The sequence below is a fragment of the Bombina bombina genome, chromosome 3 (assembly GCF_027579735.1).
Source record: "Bombina bombina isolate aBomBom1 chromosome 3, aBomBom1.pri, whole genome shotgun sequence".
NCBI classification, from domain to species: Eukaryota; Metazoa; Chordata; class Amphibia; order Anura; family Bombinatoridae; genus Bombina; species Bombina bombina.
Window position 1 is genome coordinate 379,401,562 of NC_069501.1, and position 14,826 is coordinate 379,416,387.

The 14,826-nt window shown below is 41.0% G+C and overlaps 1 protein-coding gene across 1 annotated transcript in view; it reads right to left on the reverse strand.

Annotated features, from left to right (window-relative positions):
* The window catches only part of TSPAN2 (tetraspanin 2), a 458,679-nt gene that overhangs the window by 343,699 nt on the left and 100,154 nt on the right, over positions 1 to 14,826 (reverse strand). The window lies entirely within an intron of this gene.

Consider the following 14,826-nt stretch of genomic DNA (forward strand, 5'->3'; position numbering starts at 1 on the left):
AATAACATAGTTTAATGGTGCAGTGAAATACAATATAAAATGTCACAAATGTGACCGTAACAATGGATAAACAAGCAACTAGTTTCTCAGATCTCTGTTTCCTCAGGCTTCTATCATTCATAGAAGCCTGAGGAAACAGACAGAGATCTGAGCTTGATTGAAATCTACCCTGGAGTGATTTGTTGCACTGCCTTGGTCAGTGAACTGGGACACTGAACTCCCAGTCTGCCTCTATAAGCACAACAGAGTGCTGCTTTACTTGTGAGTATAAAATCTGTATTCACCTTTTTTTACATTTGTCCAAACTGTATCACACGAGGAGGCGCCCTTGTCTTTGTGATTTTCTTTGCACAGAGAGAGTATTTACATTTAAAATCACTGAGCTCTTCAGTACAACCTATTGTACCGCCAATGTTCATTTATGGAGATTTCATGGCTATGTGCTGGATTTTATTCTACCTGTTAGCAATAGTGTGGCTTAAACACTTGGGGTAGATTTATTAATAGTGAAATGCTTGTGCAATGCTGCCCCCTGCTGACTGGTGGCCAATAGGCAGCTTGCAGGGGCTGTCAATTATCCCGATCGGATTTGGAAGATACCTAAAAGGTGCCGGACAAGTTATGGAGCAGCAGTCTTATGACCGTTGCTTCTTAACTTCTGTTTCAGGCAAGCCTGAAATGAGGGGCCTCCGAAGCAGCATCCGCTGCTTAATAAATGGAGCCCTTGAACTCAATTATCAGTAGGGGTGTCCCCATACTTCTGGCCATATAGTACATATGTACAGTACACACACACACACACACAATTGAGTCAAACATATATATATATGTATATTATATTATATATGTGTGTGATGAGCCCCTAATAGTTATCATATTACATCAAGGTTGAATTATGATAATAATATGCAACATTTTAAGTCCCAGGCTTCATGTGGCTGTGTTATTGACCATAACAATGTCTTTCAAAAATAAATGTCAGCTCATTTAAAGGAATATCAGCCAACAAATTAGACAACTAACAAAGCAGAAAAATTAAGATTTGTTTTGTCAGACTCATTAAATTTACTGCTAAAAAATGCCCTAGAAAAAAAAAAATATATATATATATATATATATATATATATATATATATATATATATATATATATATATACACACACACACATACACAGGTAGCCCTCAGTTTACGCCGGGGTTAGGTTCCAGAAGGAATAGTTGTAAATCGAAACCGTTGTAAATTGAAACCCAGTTTATAATGTAAGTCAATGGGAAGTAAGGGAGTTAGATTCCAGGCCTCTCTCAAAATTGTCATAAGTAACACCTAATAGATTATTTTTAAAGCTTTGAAATGAAGACTAAACAGCATTATAAACCTAATAAAATAATCACACAACACAGAATATATAATTAAACTAAATTAAATGAACAAAAACATTTGCTAAACAGCATTATAAATCTAATAAAATAATAACACAACACAGACTTTACGTGCATTTTTCTGCAAACAGTTCTTTCTATACATTCCCATCTGGACTGATTTATAGACAGGAAGATCTTGTTCATTTGAAATCTGCTCGATAGCTCAGCTCTGGTTAAACTGATTAATTTCAGCTTGCTTGGCTTTGCTGCAACGCAAGCGGACAGCTCCACCTACTGGCTATTTTAATCAATGCACTGCTTCTCAATGCTTTTCAATAGCAGTCACATGACTGGAAAAAAAGGTTGTTATTCTGAAACGGCACAAATTGAACCGTTGTAAACAGAGGGCCACCTGTGTATGTATATATATATATATATATATATATATATATATATATAAAATCAGCCTAAATATATTTTATATTAAATCAAGGGTTTTCTTATTTTGATATGCATTGTAATTTGATTACTGAATAGCAAAAACTCTATACAAAATAAATGTTGTAAATCATTTAAAGGGACAGTCTAGGCCAAAATAAACTTTCATGATTCAGATAGAGCATGTAATTTTAAACAATTTTCCAATTTACTTTTATCACCAATTTTGCTTTGTTCTCTTGGTATTCTTAGTTGAAAGCTTAACCTAGGAGGTTCATATGCTAATTTCTTAGACCTTGAAGCCCACCTCTTTCAGATTGCATTTTAACAGTTTTTCACCACTAGAGGGTGTTAGTTCACGTATTTCATATAGATAACACTGTGCTTGTGCACGAGAAGTTATCTGGGAGCAGGCACTGATTGGCTAGACTGCAAGTCTGTCAAAAGAACAGAAAAAAGGGGCAGTTTGCAGTGGCTTAGATACAAGATAATCACAGAGGTTAAAAGTATATTATTATAACTGTGTTGGTTATGCAAAACTGGGGAATGGGTAATAAAGGGATTATCTATCTTTTAAAACAATAATAATTCTGGTGTAGACTGTCCCTTTAAACTTTTATTTTCTGAGCAATATTTGAAGTTTTTTTTATAGTTTTGGGACACAGCCTTTAGTATTCTTTATCTTATTCCTTAGCTGTGGATTATTTTATGGGAAACACATTTTGAGTTTCATGTCCATTTAAGCTGTATATTAATTCTACTGTTACAACCTAGAGATTTATTGTGTAAATCCTTCCATTCCATATAGTCTTGATATAAGGTTCTGCACAGCCAGACAACCAAGCTATAAAACCCAGACATTACAGCAATGCCATGAAATGAATGATATTCAGCACAGGTCTTGGACAATCACCACTTTAAGATGACTTGTATTACAACTCTGGTTCTTCTAGTCTAGCAGTGTGGCTTTGTGTTTCATCCAGAACGCAGAGACGCAGCAGCTGCACTTAAATTCCTCCCATGCTAGCAGAAAGTCATGCTGAAAATAGATCACTCTACAAAGGGTTTTATGTGAATGTTATGAGTGTGATAAGGGGGGAGGGGCTCTGGTGGCAGCTACAGGACACCTATTATATGGGCTCTTAGACATCTCCAATCTACTGCATAAACAAAAAAATAATAATAATAAACTTATTTATCTGACTGCAGTATGAACACACAAAACATCATCAAACAGACTGAATCATTTAGAGATGACTTCATATGTTTATGATATACAACCCCAATTCCAAACAAGTTGGAACACTATGAAAAATGCAAAAACAAACAAAAAGAGTCATTTGAGAATTCAATGCACTCTGTACTATATGAAAAACCACATTATTAACACATTATTTGATGTTTTACTTTGTGAATTTAATGTATTTTTGAAAATATTCACTCATTTCAAAACTGATGACTGCAACACAGTCGACTGTTTACCGCCATGTAACATCACCTTTTCTTTTTAATAACACTTATTAAAGGACCAGTAAATACAGTAGATTTGCATAATCAACAAATGAATGATAAAACAATAATGCAATAGCACTTTGTCTGAATTTCAAATGAGAAGTAGATGTTTTTTTCTGACAAATTTCAAAGTTATGTCTATTTCCACTCCTCCTGTATCATGTGACAGCCATTAGCCAATCACAAATGCATATACGCATTTTCTGTGAATTCTTGCACATGCTCAGTAGGAGCTGGTAACTCAAAAATTGTAAATATAAAGAGACTGTGCACATTTTGTTTTGTTTAAAATTAAATGCTCTATCTAAATCATGGAAGTTTAATTTTGACTTGAGTGTCCCTTTGAGCGTATGGGCACTAAAGACACCAGTTGGTCAAGTTTAGCAAAAGGAATTTTCCCCCATTCATCCATTAATCATGTCTTCAGCTGCGCAACTGTACGGCCCTTTGTTGCCTTATTTTGACTTCATAATGCGCTACACATTCTCAATCAATATTATACAGGGTGAATTGAATTTTTAAATTAATATTTTTGTTTGTTTTTTTTGCATTTTCCAAATTGTCCCAACTTTTTCGGAATTGGGGTTGTACTATATGGCCAAAAGTATGAGTTCAGGTGTTTAAGCCACATAGGTGCATACAATCCAGCACTTAGCCATAAAATCTTCAAAGATAAACATTGTCTTTAAAATTGGTTGCACGGAAGAGCTCAGTGACTTTAAACATGTCAATATCATAGGATGCCAGAAGTCAGTTTGTAAAAGTGCTTTTATTGTGAAAGAGTCTAGGAGCAGCAACAGCCCCAGCCACAAAGTGGTAGACCACACAAACTCACCGAGGGGACTCTGCGTTTGGTGGAGAAGGGACAATGGTCTGGGTCTGTTTTTCAGGGTTTGGACTAGGCCCCTTAGTTTTTGTGAAGGATCATCATAATGCTACAGGATAAGAAGATATTTTAGGCAATTGGGTACTTCCAACTATGTGGCAACAGTTTGAAAAATGGTCCTTCCTGTTTCAGCATGAGATGCAGGGCCTATGATTACGCAAAAATTCCACTCGAAAAAGATTGTTAATATAATCTCTGTCAAAAGCATACAAACGACCTCCCCTTTTCAGCATGGCTCTAAATCTTCTCTTTGTCAGCTGCTACTTCCCAACCCTAAGGATGTCTGCGCAGGAAGGCAAAAATCATGGTTCTATGCTAGAGCGGTGAGTGTGTGTGTGAATTTAGTATGGGTTAAATAGTACATTGTTCTGATGCGCTAAGTCACTGTGAGGGCAAAGGGCTTTCAGGAGGATGTGTGTGGGACTTAACTGTAAGGCTAGTACATGGAGCACACAATGTTCACTTGGTGCCCATTATTTGCAACAAGACACAGGGTAGTTATACTGCATCAACAAGGTCTCTCCCAGGTAGACATTAAAAGGCAAACAGAGGTTTCCAGGTGTGCTTTCCAAGTTCTTCTGAAAAAGCACAAAGAAACTGCAACATAAAGGACAGCAGATACAGTGGTTGGCCAAGGAAACTTAGTGCAGCAGATGATAGACACATCAGGCTTTACTTCCCTTCGCAAGTGGAAGATGTTCAGTAGTGATATTAGCTCAGAATTGTGGGGAAAAAAACAGAATGAACCTGTACACCCATCTAATCTCTGGAGAAGTCTGGTCAAAAGTGGATAAAAAGTCATACCTCCAACATGTAAACAAGGCCAAGTGACTCAACTGTGAATAAAAACACAGAAACTGGGTTGCAGAAAAATGACAGCAGGTTCTCTGGATGGATGAGTCAAAATGTGAAATATTTGTGTGCGAAAGGGCTAAAGAGTGGTACAAAAACGAGTGTCTGCAGGCAACAGTGAAGCATGGTGTAGGTTCCTTGCAGGTTTGGGGCTGTATTTCTGCAAATAGGGTTGGGGATTTGATCAAAGTTGAGAAGTACAGGCCAATACTTATCCATCATACAATACTATCACCCAAAATTTATTCTGCAGTATAACGACCCCAAGCATACAGCCAAAAGTCATAAATAACTATCTTCTGCATTAAGAATAACAAGAAGTCCTAAAGTGATATGGCCACCACAGAGCCCTGATGTCGACATTATAGAATCTGTCTGGGATTACACAGAGACGTAATCAATTGAGGCTGCCTAAATCCACAGAACAACTGTGGTTAGTTCTCAAAGATGTTTAGAACAGCATACTTTCAGAGTTCCTTAGTTGTTAAAGGGACATTCCGGTCAAAATTTAAATGCACATATATGAATTACACCTTTGAATAGAAACAAAATTTGCAATATACATATATTGGCAAAAATGCTTCTAGTAAAAGCTATTACTGTTTTAGTATTAACATTTTTATGTGCACATGCATCTGAAGCATAGTTAGATATTCTCCAGTGTACTAGCATTTTAAATACTAAAGCTGCTCAGAGCACCAGTGGGGCTTGTATCATGTCAGCAATTAACAAATGAAGTAATTGCCAGATAGTGCAAGCACCTTAAGCTCTCTGAGCAAGTGCTTTGTTTAAAATGCTGGTGAATGGTGCATACCTATATATGCTTAAAAAACAGCAATAGCTTTTCTTACAAGCTTTTTTAATAGATGTATCTTAAAAAATGCTTCTATTCAAAACTGAAATGCATCCATGTGGATTTAAACTTTGGTTTGAATGTCCCTTTAAGGATCAGGGCTGTACCCTGTATGGTGCTGCTGTCCTGGGTCTCATTCTGCGGCATTCTCAGTAACAGTGGCGAGATGCTATATCTGCACGAGTGGGGCAGTGCAGAAATAGCAGTGCAGAGAAACAAAGAGATAAACTATTTTATTTAAAGGACCATTAAACTTGATATTTCAACAATGCATAAAATGTTTCATTATTGCAAGTGAAACATTAATGCAATATACATTCATTATATTTCTTTGCAGCCTTTTGTTGTAAAATACATCTAAAAAATGTGTTTCTTTCATTTTCTCCCAGGGAGGCTTGGGTTAATACTTTAAGGCAATTTATGCGAGCTGTTGTTTACTTTTCCCTTCCTCCCTAAACGTCAATGGTGTCACATGCTCATAAAAGGTGGATTATCAGTTTTGCATCAATAATAATTGCAATAGTAACCAAGTTGAATCAGTGCTGAAACCACCGTAACCCATTAAGGACCACGGCACTTTTCAATTTTCTGACCGTTTGGGACCAGGGCTATTTTTACATTTCTTCTGTGCTTGTGTTTAGCTGTAATTTTCCTCTTACTCATTTACTGCACCCACACATATTATATATATCGTTTTTCTCACCATTAAATGGACTTTCTAAAGATACCATTATTTTCTGTAAAAAAATATATAAAATATAATGAAAAAAATGAAAAAAAAAAAAACTTTTTCAAACTTTGATCCCCAAAATCTGTTACACATCTACAACAACCAAAAAACACCCATGCTAAATAGTTTCTACATTTTGTCCCGAGTTTAGAAATACCCAATGTTTACATGTTCTTTGCTTTTTATTGTAATAAATAGGTTATAGGGCAATAAGTACAAGTAGCACTTTGCTATTCCCAAACCATTTTTTTTTCTCAAAATTTGCATGTTACATTTTATCACTGATATCTGTCAGGAATCCCAGAACACTCCTTTACATGTATACATTTTGTTTTAGTAGACAACCCAATGTATTGATCTATGCACATTTTGGTATATTTCATGCCACCATTTCACTGCCAAATAAAAAAAAATTGTTAACATTTTTTACTAACTTTTTCACAAACTTTAGGTTTCTCACTGAAATTATTTACAAACAACTTGTGCAATTATCGCACAAACGGTTGTAAATGCTTCTCTGGGATCACCTTTGTTCAGAAATAGCAGACATTTATGGCTTTGGCATTACTTTTTGCACCCCAGCCCAACAGACTGGCGTCGGTCGTTACGATGATCCACTCTGGTCTGCGGAAACACATTCCCTGAGACAGGTGATCCTGAGACAACCACCAGAGAAGAGAATCTCTGGTCCCCTGGTCCAGCTGTATTTGAGGAGACAAATCTGCATAATCCCCATTCCACTGTTTGAGCATGCATAGTTGCAGTGGTCTGAGGTGTATCCGTGCAAAAGGGACTATGTCCATTGCCGCTACCATTAATCCGATTGTCTCCATGCACTGAGCTACAGATGGCCGAGGAATGGAATGAAGGGCTCAGCAAGTGGTTAAGACTTTTAACTTTCTGACCTCCGTCAGAAATATTTTCATTTCTACCGAGTCTATCAGAGTTCCTAGGAAGAAAACTCTTGTGAGGGGGGAGAGAGAACTCTTTTTGATGTTCACCTTCCACCCGTGAGACCTCAGAAAGGCCAATACAATTTCCGTGTGAGACTTGGCTCTTTGGAAAGTTGACGCCTGAATTAAGATGTCGTCTAGATAAGGCGCCACTGCTATGCCCCACGGTCTTAGCACTGCCAGGAGGGACCCTAGCACCTTTGTGAAAATTCTGGGAGCAGTGGCCAACCCGAAAGGAAGAGCCACAAACTGGTAATGCTTGTCCAGAAAGGCGAACCTGAGAAACTGGTGATGATCTTTGTGGATAGGAATGTGCAGATACGCATCCTTTAAATCCACGGTGGTCATATATTGACCCTCCTAGATCATTGGTAAGATTGTCCGAATGGTCTCCATCTTGAATGATGGGACTCTGAGGAATTTGTTTAGAATTTTGAGATCCAGGATTGGTCTGAAAGTTCCTTCTTTCTTGGGAACCACAAACAGGTTTGAGTAAAAACCCAGCCCTTGTTCCGCAATTGGAACTGGGTGGATCACTCCCATTGTATGTAGGTCTTATACACAGCGTAAGAACGCCTCTTTCTTTGTCATGTCTGTAGACAGACGAGAAATGTGGAACCTTCCCCTTGGAGGGGAGTCCTTGAATTCTAGAATATATCCCTGGGATACAATCTCTAAGGCCCAGGGATCGAGTACATCTCTTGCCCAGGCCTGAGCGAAGGGAGAGAGTCTGCCCCCTACTAGATCCGGTCCCGGATCTGGGGCTACCCCTTCATGCTGTCTTAGAGGCAGCTGCAGGCTTCTTGGCCTGTTTACCCTTGTTCCAGCCCTGGTAAGGTTTCCAGGCTGCCCTGGGTTGGGAAGCGTTACCCTCTTGCTCTGCAGCAGGGGAGGATGAAGCAAGACCACTCCTGAAATTCCGAAAGGAACGAAAATTATTTTGTTTGTTCTTTGTCTTGAAGGACTTGTCCTGAGGGAGAGCATGGCCTTTTCCCCCAGTGATTTCTGAAATAATCTCTTTCAATTCAGGCCCTAAGAGGGTCTTTCCTTTGAAAGGGATGTTCAAGAGTTTGGATTTTGACGACACATCGGCCGACCAGGACTTTAGCCATAGCGCCCTGCGCGCTAAAATGGCGAAGCCTGAATTCTTTGCCGCTAACTTAGCTAGTTGGAAAGCGGCATCTGTGATAAAAGAATTAGCCAGCTTTAGAGCCTTAATTCTGTCCATAATGTCCTCATATGAGGTCTCCATCTGGAGCGCATCTTCCAGCACCTCAAACCAGAAAGCAGCTGCAGTAGTTACAGGAACAATGCACGCAATAAGTTGGAGAAGAAAACCTTGTTGAACAAAAATTTTCTTAACTAAACCCTCTAATTTTTTAGCCATAGGGTCTTTGAAAGCACAACTGTCTTCAATTGGTATGGTTGTGCATTAAGCAAGTGAAGAAATAGCCCCCTCCACCTTAGGGACCATCTGCCACGAGTCCCGCATGGGGTCAGATATGGGGAACATTTTCTTAAAAACAGGAGGGGGATTAAAGGGAATACCTGGTCTATCCCACTCCCTAGTAACGATATCCGCAATCCTTTTAGGGACCGGAAACACATCAGTGTAAACAGGAACTTCCAGGTACTTGTCCATTTTACACAATTTCTCTGGAACCACCATAGGGTCGCAGTCATCCAGAGTAACTAATACCTCCCTGAGCAATAAGCAGAGGTGTTCTAATTTAAATTTAAAAGCCAATATATCTGAATCTGAGGAGAAACCTTTCCTGAATCGGAAATTTCTCCCTCAGACAGCACATCCCTCACCCCAACTTCAGAGCGTTGTGAGGGTATATTGGATACGGCTACTAAAGCATCAGAATGCTCATTATCTGTTCTTAAAACAGAGCTATCACGCTTTGCAGGTAACACGGGCAGTTTAGATAAGAACTCTGAGAGGGTATTATTCATAACTGCCGCCAAGTCTTGCAAGGTAAAAGAGTTAGACGCACTGGAGGTGCCAGGCGTCGTTTGAGCGGGCGTAACTGGTTGTGACACTTGGGGAGAGGTTGACGGGCTAACCTTGTTACATTCTGTCTGAGAATCATCTTGGGCCACATTTTTAAGTGTAACAATATGATCTTTAAAGTGTATAGACATATCAGTACAAGTGGGACACATTCTGAGAGGGGGTTCCACCATGGCTTCTAAACACATTGAACAAGGATTTTCCTTGGTGTCAGACATGTTTAACAGACTAGTAGTAAAACAAGCAGGCTTGGAAATCACTTTAATCAAGTAAAAACACACTTTGAAAAAAACGTTACTGTGCCTTTAAGAGATAAAAAAGGCACACAATTTTGCAAAACAGTGAAAAAAATGCAGCAAACTTTTCGAAATTTTTACAGTATGTACCTAAAGCATTAGTAAGATTGCACCACTAGCAATAAAAATGATTAACCCCTTAATGCCCAAACCGGATCGACAGTAAGCCAAAAAAACGATTAAAAAACGTTCAGCACCTTGCCACAGCTCTGCTGTGGCCCTACCAGCCCTTAGGAACCAGATTTGTGGGGAAAAAGCTTCTTATAGGCCCTCAAACTGCAGCAGGACCCTCCATGTGAAACAGCCTGAACTTCTAGTCAATTATAACTGCGCATCTGAGGTGCGAAATTAGGCCCCTCCCACCTCACTACGGTGCTTGTGAGGCCTAAAGAAACACTCCAAAGTGTTTTAATATTAGCCATGTGGGTAACAACCCCTGAAAGAAACCCAAAGGAACCTTCAAAGTGTCTCAAAAACAGAATTTATGTTTACCTGATAAATTACTTTCTCCAACGGTGTGTCCGGTCCACGGCGTCATCCTTACTTGTGGGATATTCTCTTCCCCAACAGGAAATGGCAAAGAGCCCAGCAAAGCTGGTCACATGATCCCTCCTAGGCTCCGCCTACCCCAGTCATTCGACCGACGTTAAGGAGGAATATTTGCATAGGAGAAACCATATGATACCGTGGTGACTGTAGTTAAAGAAAATAAATCATCAGACCTGATTAAAAAACCAGGGCGGGCCGTGGACCGGACACACCGTTGGAGAAAGTAATTTATCAGGTAAACATAAATTCTGTTTTCTCCAACATAGGTGTGTCCGGTCCATGGCGTCATCCTTACTTGTGGGAACCAATACCAAAGCTTTAGGACACGGATGAAGGGAGGGAGCAAATCAGGTCACCTAAATGGAAGGCACCACGGCTTGCAAAACCTTTCTCCCAAAAAATAGCCTCAGAAGAAGCAAAAGTATCAAACTTGTAAAATTTGGTAAAAATGTGCAGTGAAGACCAAGTCGCTGCCCTACATATCTGATCAACAGAAGCCTCGTTCTTGAAGGCCCATGTGGAAGCCACAGCCCTAGTGGAATGAGCTGTGATTCTTTCAGGAGGCTGCCGTCCGGCAGTCTCGTAAGCCAATCTGATGATGCTTTTAATCCAAAAAGAGAGAGAGGTAGAAGTTGCTTTTTGACCTCTCCTGTTACCAGAATAAACAACAAACAAGGAAGATGTTTGTCTAAAATCCTTTGTAGCATCTAAATAGAATTTTAGAGCGCGAACAACATCCAAATTGTGCAACAAACGTTCCTTCTTCGAAACTGGTTTCGGACCCAAAGAAGGCACGACTATCTCCTGGTTAATGTTTTTGTTAGAAACAACTTTTGGAAGAAAACCAGGTTTAGTACGTAAAACCACCTTATCTGCATGGAACACCAGATAAGGAGGAGAACACTGCAGAGCAGATAATTCTGAAACTCTTCTAGCGGAAGAAATTGCAGCCAAAAACAAAACTTTCCAAGATAATAACTTAATATCAACGGAATGTAAGGGTTCAAACAGAACCCCCTGAAGAACTGAAAGAACTAAGTTGAGACTCCAAGGAGGAGTCAAAGGTTTGTAAACAGGCTTGATTCTAACCAGAGCCTGAACAAAGGCTTGAACATCTGGCACAGCTGCCAGCTTTGTGAAGTAACACAGACAAGGCAGAAATCTGTCCCTTCAAGGAACTTGCAGATAATCCTTTCTCCAATCCTTCTTGAAGAAAGGATAGAATCCTAGGAATCTTTACCTTGTCCCAAGGGAATCCTTTAGATTCACACCAACAGATATATTTTTTCCATATTTTGTGGTAAATTTTTCTAGTTACAGGCTTTCTGGCCTGAACAAGAGTATCAATAACAGAATCTGAGAACCCTCGCTTTGATAAGATCAAGCGTTCAATCTCCAAGCAGTCAGCTGGAGTAGGACCAGATTCGGATGTTCGAACGGACCTTGAACAATAAGGTCTCGTCTCAAAGGTAGCTTCCATGGTGAAGCCGATGACATATTCACCAGATCTGCCTACCAAGTCCTGCGTGGTTACGCAGGAGCTATCAAGATCACCTACGCCCTCTCCTGATTGATCCTGGCTACCAGCCTGGGGATGAGAGGAAACGGCGGGAATACATAAGCTAGGTTGAAGGTCCAAGGTGCTACTAGTGCATCTACTAGAGTCGCCTTGGGATCCCTGGATCTGGACCCGTAGCAAGGAACCTTGAAGTTCTGACGAGAGGCCATCAGATCCATGTCTGGAATGCCCCACAGTTGAGTGATTTGGGCAAAGATTTCCGGATGGAGTTCCCACACCCCCGGATGCAATGTCTGACGAATCAGAAAATCCGCTTCCCAAGTTTCCACTCCTGGGATGTGGATTGCAGACAGGTGGCAGGAGCGAGTCTCCGCCCATTGAATGATTTTGGTCACTTCTTCCATCGCCAGGGAACTCCTTGTTCCCCCCTGATGGTTGATGTACGCAACAGTCGTCATGTTGTCTGATTGAAACCGTATGAACTTGGCCCTCGCTAGCTGAGGCCAAGCCTTGAGAGCATTGAATATCGCTCTCAGTTCCAGAATATTTATCGGTAGAAGAGATTCTTCCAGAGACCAAAGACCCTGAGCTTTCAGGGATCCCCAGACCGCGCCCCAACCCATCAGACTGGCGTCGGTCGTGACAATGACCCACTCTGGTCTGCGGGAGGTCACCCCTAGCGACAGGTTGTCCAGGGACAGCCACCAACGGAGTGAGTCTCTGGTCCTCTGATTTACTTGTATCTTCGGAGACAAGTCTGTATAGTCCCCATTCCACTGACTGAGCATACACAATTGAAATGGTCTTAGATGAATGCGCGCAAAAGGAACTATGTCCATTGCCGCTACCATCAAACCTATCACTTCCATGCACTGTGCTATGGAAGGAAGAGGAACGGAAGGAAGTATCCGACAAGAGTTTAGAAGTTTTGTTTTTCTGGTCTCTGTCAGAAAAATCCTCATTTCTAAGGAGTCTATTATTGTTTCCAAGAAGGGAACTCTTGTCGACGGAGATAGAGAACTCTTTTCCACGTTCACTTACCATCCGTGAGATCTGAGAAAGGCCAGGACTATGTCCGTGTGAGCCTTTGCTTGAGGAAAGGGACGACGCTTGAATCAGAATGTCGTCCAAGTAAGGTACTACAGCAATGCCCCTTGGTCTTAGCACCGCCAGAAGGGACCCTAGTACCTTTGTGAAAATCCTTGGAACAGTGGCTAATCCGAAAGGAAGCGCCACGAACTGGTAATGCTTGTCCAGGAATGCGAACCTTAGGAACCGATGATGTTCCTTGTGGACAGGAATATGTAGATACGCATCCTTTAAATCCACCGTGGTCAAGAATTGACCTTTCTGGATGGAAGGATTGTTCGAATGGTTTCCATTTTGGACGATGGAACCTTGAGAAACTTGTTTAGGATCTTGAGATCTAAGATTGGTCTGAACGTTCCCTCTTTTTTGGGAACTACGAACAGATTGGAGTAGAACCCCATCCCTCGTTCTTTTAATGGAACAGGATGAATCACTTCCAGAAGATAACCTTGGAAGACTATTTCTAGCGCCCAAGGATCCAGAACATCTCTTGCCCAAGCCTGAGTGAAGAGAGAGAGTCTGCCCCCCACCAAATCCGGTCCCGGATCGGGGGCCCGCATCTCATGCTGTCTTGGGAGCAGTGGCAGGTTTCTTGGCCTGCTTTCCTTTGTTCCAGCCTTGCCTTGGTCTCCAGGCTGGATTGGCTTGAGAAGTATTACCCTCCTGCTTAGAGGACGTAGCACTTGGGGCTGGTCCGTTTCTGCGAAAATTAGGTTTATTTTTGGCCTTGAAAGACCTATTCTGAGGAAGGGCGTGGCCCTTGCCCCCAGTGATATCAAAGATAAACTCTTTCAAGTCAGGGCCAAACAGTGTTTTCCCCTTGAAAGGAATGTCAAACAATTTGTTCTTGGAAGACGCATCCGCTGACCAAGATTTTAACCAAAGCGCTCTGCGCGCCACAATAGCAAACCCAGAATTTTTCGCCGCTAACCTAGCCAATTGCAAGGTGGCGTCTAGGGTGAAAGAATTAGCCAATTTAAGAGCACGAATTCTGTCCATAATCTCCTCATAAGAAGAAGAATTACTAATAATCGCCTTTTCTAGCTCATCGCACCAGAAACACGCGGCTGTAGTGACAGGGACAATGCATGCAATTGGTTGTAGAAGGTAACCTTGCTGAACAAACATCTTTTTTAGCAAACCTTCTAATTTTTTATCCATAGGATCTTGGAAAGCACAACTATCTTCTATGGGTATAGTGGTGCGCTTGTTTAGAGTAGAAACCGCCCCCTCGACCTTGGGGACTGTCTGCCATAAGTCCTTTCTGGGGTCGACTATAGGAAACAATTTTTTAAATATGGGGGGAGGTACGAAAGGTACACCGGGCCTGTCCCATTCTTTATTAACAATGTACGCCACCCGCTTGAGTATAGGAAAAGCTTCGGGGGGCCCCGGGGCCTCTAGGAACTTGTCCATTTTACATAGTGTTTCTGGAATGACCAGATAATCACAATCATCCAAATTGGATAACACCTCCTTAAGCAGAGCGCGGAGATGTTCCAACTTAAATTTAAAAGTAATCACATCAGGTTCAGCTTGTTGAGAAATTTTTCCTGAATCTGAAATTTCTCCCTCAGACAAAACCTCCCTGGCCCCCTCAGACTGGTGTAGGGGCCCTTCAGAAACAATATCATCAGCGGCCTCATGCTCTTCAGTATTTTCTAAAACAGAGCAGTCGCGCTTTCGCTGACAAGTGGGCATATTGGCTAAAATGTTTTTGATAGAATTATCCATTACAGCCGTTAATTGTTGCATAGTAAGGAGTATTGG